Genomic DNA, 9,240 nt, shown 5'->3' with positions numbered 1-9,240 from the left:
AAAAAAAAAAACCCACACTAAGGTGTCATGAATCACTGTACTCCCAAGCAGACTGTTTTATTATACTCAGTAAAAGAAAAGCAAATGAGATTGTTTGATTTCACATAAGGTTCCCCACCTGAAGTTCTGAAATATTAAAATTTTTCAGAAGCCTAGGAAAAGTAGGGCAGAAGATGAATGAACTTTAACACACTAACTTTTCTTGAAAGAAAATCTAACAGAAAAATCAAATACCACTATCATCGTATTCCATTAACAGATATTTTTTCTTGCATTCATTATTCAAGTTCTTTTCTCAACACTTACTGTCTTAGCAGCTGTCGTCCTTGTTTCCATATTAGCTGACTATTCTGTTGTGGCTGAATCTCTGTTTCATTCCCTTCATCTGCAAAAGATTATTTAATTAAAAACAGCTTTTCTTTGTCTGACATTTTAAAAATATCCCCCTCCACTTGACAAGATAAGTGTAATTTGTATTAAAAGTATTTGGAAAGATTGGATAACAACACAAAAATTCCAAGCACCAAAAATCAATCAAGAAAGAAAAAAATTCATACAGAATGTAGCTGTTCTTTTAATCACTCATAAAAAATACAGATCGTCAACTATATACTTTACTACATGAGATCAAGTTCCACTAATCATCAGTACCTTCTTCCCTTTGGTCTCACATCCAAGAGACCCATCTTTCTCCTTTTTCTCGAAGGGAACACAATTACGTAAACAATTTGGAATTCCAATATAACTATTGCTCATAATTCAAGTTTCAATACAAATATCTTTGGGTTTGGAGGTTTGGGTTAGATTATTAGGAGGAAGTTTTTCACACAGAGGGTGGTGACACACTGGGACAAGTTGCCCAAGGAGGTTGTGGATGCCCCATCTCTGGAGGCATTCAAGGTCAGGCTGGATGTGGCTCTGGGCACCCTGGTCTGGTGGTTGGCAACCCCACCCATGGCAGGTGGCTATAACTTTGAGGCCCTTTTCAACCCAGGCCATTCTATGATTCTAGAATTCTATCTGTAGTATCATTTCCATTTATAATGTATCAGTAAATAAATTTCCTTAATATTTTTAACCATACTCATCAAAACTACTCATATCAACTTTAAACTCATCTGTATTTATATTATTGTTACGGAAGAAGAAAAAGAAAAAAAAGCTTTATTTATTAATCTAAGAAGCTGTTGAAAATTTTCCATGTTTGCCATAATCATTAATCAGAACTCAAACAGCACTACCCTGGGAAAATCCACAGAAAAATTATATGGCTGTTCTGGTGAGAAACCTACCTGAATGCTGGCAACCAATAGCTACATGTTTTTCCATACATAGCTTCATAGTACTTTTTTTTCCCCCCTCCTTCAGGAAATAAAAAAGCATATGCTCCTAAGATAAAAATATCTTGGCTTATTATCTACAAAAATCTCTACAAAATTTGAAGCCGTTGTGGTAAAAACACTGAAGGATGAACAAAGTCTTCTTTGCATAAACAAAACTTAAGAACCAGAAAAGCTTGTGGTATAACCCTATGAATAATTTGATAAATGATATGGGAAAGATACTGAACATACTGGGAAGTCATTCTTCTTTAAACAACTCAATTGAAAAAAAAACAAAAAAACAACAAAAACAACAATATACCCTCTAACAAAGAAGCTACCAAAGATTAATCAGAATTCACATGTAAGGGGACCTATACGCATTTTATCTATCTCAATATTCACAGACTCATTTAATAGCAACCATGGGAAATCACCTCTTGCACAGTCATTTCCTGACAACTACTGAACACAGCTGGATGCAATACACAACTACCAAAGCTCACTCTACGTAAGAGTTAATATATAACAAAGATAAATCTGCCTTAAAATTACTTTTGAAAGTGAAAACCCTTCTTCTGAAGGCAATGTTAAGCACAGCTGGAGTCAAGAACTCTCTTCTTCTGAGCTCTGAACAAATGATTGATGGCAGTATTGATGGTTTATGGATGAGTACTGAAGGAACTTTATTATGTCTATTCCCACTGCTTCTTCTGAGTGACATATTTCATCAACCATCACTGCAGCATTTGTACAAACCATAGTTGAGCTTAGTTGAGCATAGTTGAGTTGTCAGTAATGAACTCATTCTTAATAAATTCTTACCAGAATCATAGTTTGGTGGCTTCATATCTCCCTGATTCAATTCTGTGCCGTATTTCAATTTGTGATATTTAGCCCTGAAAAGAGGTGGGAAAACAAAACAAAACAAAAACATTAGCACATTTAAAGGGCATGAATAGACACATAAATGTTGTCTGTCCTCGTTATAAAAACCACTTCATCTTTCTAGGATAGGTACAAAACAAAACAATGAAATTCAGCACATCATTTTGCCAAATTAATTTTTCCAAGCTTCCTTCTTTGTGGACATGTGCTTGCTTCTCCTGCTCCTCCACTTCCATGTTAAAAAAGAAAATCACATAACTATCAAACTTTTTTCTACCCACTGAACGTCAGTTCAGTGCCATTTACTTGATACTTCACTATGCCCCTTCAATAAAACAAATTCTTTTTTATTCAAGCTTTTCTCACTAAGGACTACTCTAAGTCAGATTCTACTGCTGATGGCAGCCCAGCTTCTCATGCAGCTGCTAGACCTGACACTTAATTGAGTTCAAAAATGCAGAGACCTCTTCCAAAAATACTTAGTCTATAGAAGGCCTATTGTAATAAGCCCCACAAAGAATGCCATGTGACAGTAAGAGTAGCTAGAAGACGAAAAGCTTCATCCAACAGATTCAGTGTTTATAGACTTTTAAATATACACATTACAAATAATTCCACAGTAGTATAGCATTACGAATGTATATGCAAGTTATTTAATAAAGATTTATCACAATAGATAAAGCCTGACACAGCAACTAAGGCAACACTGAGAGCAAAGACAGCCTTATCCAGTGTCACTATCATTTCCCCCTTCTCCTGTACTAATTGTAACTCTTGTCTCAATAATTGGTTTCAACAAGTACAAAAGCTTAGAAGATTCAAACTGATTCCCTATGAAGTTTTGTAGCCATTCCTAACTGGGTAGAGAAGCAGCACTTGTTCCTATCATAAATAAAAGGCAAGGGAGAACTCAGGCAAGATTCAACATTCAGCCTGGCAACAGTGGGAACACCAACCTGCATGCACATCGGCAGGCGCAGCACCAGTGCAAACACACTGAGCTCAGTGTTAAGGCAAGATATAGGCAAAAAAAGGCAAAAAGATGAAAAAAATAAACGCTTATGTATATCAACAATGAGACAGGCTTCACTGGCTTCACTACTTGCAAAGGAACTCTTCCATTTGAAATGATTTTAAAGAAAATAATTGGTGCTACACCTCATGACTGCACAAGGCAACTGCCACTAACAAACTCATTACTTCTAATAAAATAATGCTAATGGAAGTGATGTTTGGTCATTCTTACACCTCAGTATTGACAGTACACATTTCCTAACAATCCAGCCTTTTTTTAGTGATAATAAACATTTAATTCTGTGTGAGCAAGGTGAGTGCAGAGAGATGATGCCTCTTATGAGCACACAGCAAGTAAGACAGATGAAGGAATTCACTTCCCTCTCACGAGCTAGAGCATTAAGTTCTACCTCAGCTAAGCAGCAATCACTGAGGAAAGAAGAGGGAATGTATTTGAAAGATATGAACAGAAACAAGTGAAGGAAAAACATTTTGATAGGTACAGAGAAGAATATCCAAGAATAAAACAAAATTAAAACTGAATGCCCGTCTGAAATACTTTATTCTCGAAGTATGTTTTCTACACAACCCAAGCAGAGAGATGTTTCCTCAGTTAGACAAACCCACATAAGTACTGTTAAATACTGATAATGTGCACATGTTTTCACTCCACCACCATTAATGAAAAGTAACGACTAACTGAGAACAAACTCTCTAGTCTGACACTAACCTACCTCAGCAATAGTAAACATCCCATTTTTAAAAAAACTTCAAGCTTTTATGCAGTCAGCAATTCAAGTGATCTTAATGTTTAATCCATTTTTATTTGACTTTTCAAAAGCAAATATTAACACTTCACTTAAATCTGGATTAGTGACCTATATGTATATAGATACACTACTCCACAATATTGCAGAGAGCAGTTGGTTTTGTGGCAGGGGTACTTGCTTTAAGCTCATACGCCTTATATAAATTCCTATTATCCTCAAAGCATTCACCAGTTTTCTAATCAAAGTTTTGTTAATTTTCTCCCTAAGAACTAAGTAAAATGATTATTAGGTTAAGTGGAAGGACTATTCCCTTTATCTTTCTTATGTCCAAAACCTACCTTTCAAAAATTCAATCTGTACTTTTTAATACTTCTCAGTGTATTTGTTACCAACATTAACTCTCTGTATATTCACTGTTTGTTTTTACAGTTCTTAGAGGGTTTTCCTTCTTTAAACAAACAGCAGCATTTTGTGTCTTTCTTCTAATTGAAAATTTCCCCATCATTAAATGCACAATAAAATCAGTTCAGCATAGTAATACTATTCGTTCCACTCACATTCTGATCTATTAGTAACAGAGTTGGGGTTTTTTTGGTTGGTTGGTTCTTTTTAAATCAGTTCCTCCTTGTAATGCAACAGTTTTTGAAGCCTTTATTGCTCTTTCTTAATACAAGAGGATAACCTAGATTACATGGTCTTGTACACCCTAGGTCCTTAAATTTATTTCATTACTAAGCTGGACTAAGACTTCATCTACCAGAAGATTTAACTGTGCATCACGGGCAGAGACCAGTGAAAATATAGATGCAACAAAAGCATAATGCCCTGACAAAGACAGCTGATAAACTGAAAAGGCAATAGACTTTTCCTGTACGAAATGAAATCCCAGTGCAAAATTCAAAACTGAATTAATTACAATGAATTAGTATAAACTCAGATTGCTGAGCAAGACACCATAAAACATAAATATAAATATAGTGACAGAGCATTTGACCTGGTAAACACATCTTCAGCTATGGTTAACTTCCAGTTTAAAGGAAGGGGGAGGGTAAGGTAGTTAGCTGTCCACTGGGGAAAAAAAAATAAATCTCAACTCACTCTAGCAGGAAGTACAAGATTTATTATTAGTAACATCCTCATGATACAGCTGAAAATGTCACAAGTATGAAAGTCTCCTTCTTTCTAAAGTATACTAAGGAAAAGATTGAACACAAGGATTAAGAGTCCAAGTCTAAAAAGGGAAGTCTTGATCAGCCACTATCACATATTGAAAACAAAAGGCATGAAAGGTCTCACAAAATAAATCTTAATTGTTGTCTTTCCACATTCTTCGTATGACTTACCTCTTATCATATTTATATTTCTCAGTTCCTTCAAGTAACAGATATCTCCTGCCCACCAGACATGTTTAATTTCTCCATTTCCTCAGAAAGCACAGATTCTAGTTATTAGCTACTTGAAATTGGCCCTCTAGCACTCTTGCTGAACTCTAGTTCACACAGTGCAGTAGTGAGATGCTACTGCCACAAAAGAGAGCAAATGCAGTATTTCTAGAAATGAGAAAGCAGAAAAAACAAAATTCCTCCAAACTTGGCATCATCTGCTTAAAAACACTGAGGTAGCTTTGGGATTTGGCACTCACAAAGTTGAGAGCCTAGCATTGTTATCTGAAACATGACCAACTTGGGTGGCTTAACATCAATTTCTGAAAATGGCATCTGCATTATTAACTGTATGAAGAGACTGAAGAATGACTTGAAAATAACTAAGTTAAGAGCATAACTTTACAGGAGTTATTCCCATCCAAAATCTAGCCTTGAAGGTTGTCTGAAGAATGCAGTTTTGGGGCCATAAAACTATTTCACCAGATAGATAGCCTTACTCAGGTAAGTATGTATATTACTACTACTCTGGCTTTTGTACTTCATTATACAACTTATCTTTTTATTACTATTGCTATTATCATTTTCTTTAAACTGTGTTTCTTCTATACAAACAGTGCCTGGATGCATTAAACATCGTTGCCACAACACTTTAAGAGGTACTCAGAAAAAAGCTAAAGGCTTTCATCCTTCAAAAATCTCCTAAAATTGAGAGCAGTTAAACTTTTTTTGAATGCTTCATACAAAAAAGTTTGATTCCAATCAAAAAAAGCCACTGTTTCTTGGAAATATCTGTCACCGGACCTGCAGCATCTGATCCAGCTGTGCTAAGGGAGCCTGCCAAAACATCCATAGAAGATCTAGGAGTCGTTGCCAAACCAAGAGACATAAACAAGAAAGACTGCCAGGAACAGCAATGTAAGATGCTCTATCCAGGGGTGAGGGCGCCAGCCTCACTCTGATCAGGCACACTAGTGCAGAAAACAACATAAAATTAAATCAAGTATTTCTAGTGACATGGCTCAAGAGTCAAGTTTTCTGGATGGGATATGTTAAGACAGGAAACGACCTAGACTAGTTTACTAAATTAGACACATACTTGAGAGAAATAGTACTACATTTTGTGTAGCTCCTGAAAATCCAAAGGAAATAATGCCATTTATTGGTGGAGCAACTATCAATAAAGCAATAAAAAAATAACACTCAAGGACAAACTGCCTCACACTGAATATCTATGGGATGTTGGCAAACCTACACCAGAACTGCTGCTGAAAAAATGGTAGTGCTTAACTCTTTCTAAGTTCTTTTCTCCTTACTGTATTGACTCTTCGGCAGAAACAACTTGGTTACATACATAAACAACAAAAAGGCAGTTACCACTACTGACATAATGACTGAACAAAAAAAAAATTTGTCAGAAAAAAAGCATGATAATGTGTAAACATTATTTTCTACCGTCTTCACTACAAAATCAGGTAAATGCCAAGAAATAGAAAAGAACACTGCTTCCAAAACTTATTATTTAAAACTGATTGGAAAAAATTCTGAAGACCCACTCTGCAAAAGAGTAGCTCATAAAATCACATACCTGAGAAGACCAATGTCAACCATTTCTTATTTTGGGAACACTGCGAGCACAAACTACTGTGGGTCAAAATTTAATATTCCATTCAATTACTAATAATCTATTTAATCTCATTAAGACTGGTACACCACAAGGCCAGGGCTGAAATGGAAGAATGCAGGTATGTCTTCTCTTCCTCTCCCAGCAGCACCAGCTTTGTCCTAACTTATCCAAAAATGTTTTCCTCCTAATTTCGAGGATCTCATTTTCAACTCTGAGATCCCTGTATAAACAGCCAGCATCTGACCTGACTACTGGCAGACGGAGCTCAGGGGTAGTTTAGGGAAGTGCTGGGAAAGAGAATAATGTTTCCAAGCTCAGTGTGTTGCCATTCCTTTAAGCATCAAGCAAGACCACTTGCTGGGAGACATTTCTAGCAGCAATACAGAACAGTTTCTTCAGTAACTGGCAAATAATACTTCTGTTTAAAACAACAAACTGTTATAAATAGCCATCTCAAGTACACGCCACACACAAATATCACATTTACTTTAAGAACTATTGTATGCCCATACAGAAACTGTCAGATTGGATCAGATCAGCTGCCTGCGTGGTTTACCGACCTTAGTAATTGAGGCTAATACTACATATGGGGGGAAGGGAGAGGAAACAAAAAACAACAACACAAAAAAAATTAAGATAAAAGATATGTGTGTAAAAACTGCCAACAAAAAACTATCTGGGTGCTTTCCTAATTCTGAAACTGTATGCTGCATTAGAATTTAAATACCAAATGAAATTTAAGTGGCTCTTACCAAACAACCAGTGGACATTTTCATTACAGATATGGAAGGGTTTTTTGTTTCTATTTTTTTCTTACAAAACTTATATAATAGTTTATTGAAATAGATTTATATAGTCAGATCATTTGGGATAAATTGCTAATTTAACTCGACTATGAAAAGGAAGTGTTAGAGAGATCCCTAAATAACCAGGAATATATTTCTTAATTTTGAAATACAATAAATCTTACCAATTTTATTCCTTAGAACATAAAGAATAACTGCACAAAAATGCACTCCACTGCCTCTCTGTCTTCTTTTAAAGTGACTCTAATCTTTAAAATCATGCTTCAAGCACAAGCCTTTCTGTGGCTATAAACTAACATCTCCACTAAGCAGAAAACTGATATTTTCCTATGCTATCTGATTTAAGATCAATCAGGCAAGAAGGCCTGGGCAAAAAAGACATCTACCTTAACTGTTTCTCTGATAACTGTCCAAAGAAGCAAATATGCTGCAGCCTTGGGACTGCAGCCCTGTGCTAGCAAATAAATTGGACAATGTAAGGCATCTCTCATGTGCCCAAGCAGCCCAAGTAAGATGAGAAATTCTAAAAACAAAGCTTCTAATAGTTGTACATCATTGTGGTTTTTTATTCTCAAGCAGTATCCTATTCTCACATGCAAATGTGTATATTTCTACTAATGTAAACTATTTAAAAGAGTTAATTTTATTAATATTTTATGAAAGAAAAGTAGGAATTATCTGATAGGGAAATGGTATTTAAGCAACAATTAGTAGAAGTATTAGTGTTAGTAGAAGCATGCTTTTCCTTTAAGCATTTTAAAAGACATCTTACTAGTACAAATAAATAAATAAAAGTAATTCAACTTGCTCTAAAATAGATCACTGGAGTAGAGACTTCTGGAAACACAGTAAAAATAATCTGTGTGCCTCAAAGTTTAGAGCTACAGGAGAGTGTGTGCAGAGTAAAATGCTGAAGTAGTGGACAGGAGACTTCAAAGGAAATTCCCACGAACAAAGAAACAGGTATTTGATTAAATGGTAAATACAAACATTTTTTCATTCACAGTAAATCTCTCTCTCACTTTGGGCAACATTACCTGTCATCAGGTACTCATTGCTAAATCAACGTACCTTTCTTGTTTAAGTGCATATTCCAGCATTTTGATTCTCCGCACTAGGTCCTTCTTCAGATTTTCTTGCCCCTTCCTTTCACCTTGAAGAAAAGCGATCTGGGCCTGCAAAGAAAGTATTCAATGTAGACTTTTTCTTCAAAACCATTCAGGAGAGCTCAATTCTTCCTCCCGCCTCAAGTTACTTTAGAATTGATTTGTACAGCCCAAAAGAAACTGGCTTAGTGTTTCACAAACATTAAATGCTTAAACTAAGCACTGCACAGATAAGCCTTCTAAACTGCATTCTCATTTCATATAAAAAAAAGGTCACAAAGATAAGAAATAAATTTTAGTTGGTTTGACAGGGCTTATTTACTCT

General features: G+C 35.5%; 1 long non-coding RNA gene across 1 annotated transcript; it reads right to left on the bottom strand.

Annotated features, from left to right (window-relative positions):
* Window positions 1-284: 284 nt before the first annotated feature.
* On the bottom strand, window positions 285-9,014 carry LOC104909629. Its single transcript, XR_004158853.1, has 3 exons — window positions 8,881-9,014; window positions 2,148-2,221; window positions 285-385 (listed from the first exon to the last, which is right to left on the bottom strand). It is a non-coding gene; the product is annotated as an uncharacterized LOC104909629 (long non-coding RNA).
* Window positions 9,015-9,240: the final 226 nt, after the last annotated feature.

Source organism: Meleagris gallopavo, chromosome 2 (genome assembly GCF_000146605.3).
Source record: "Meleagris gallopavo isolate NT-WF06-2002-E0010 breed Aviagen turkey brand Nicholas breeding stock chromosome 2, Turkey_5.1, whole genome shotgun sequence".
NCBI lineage: Eukaryota > Metazoa > Chordata > Aves > Galliformes > Phasianidae > Meleagris > Meleagris gallopavo.
This window is presented reverse-complemented; position numbering and strand designations above follow the sequence as displayed.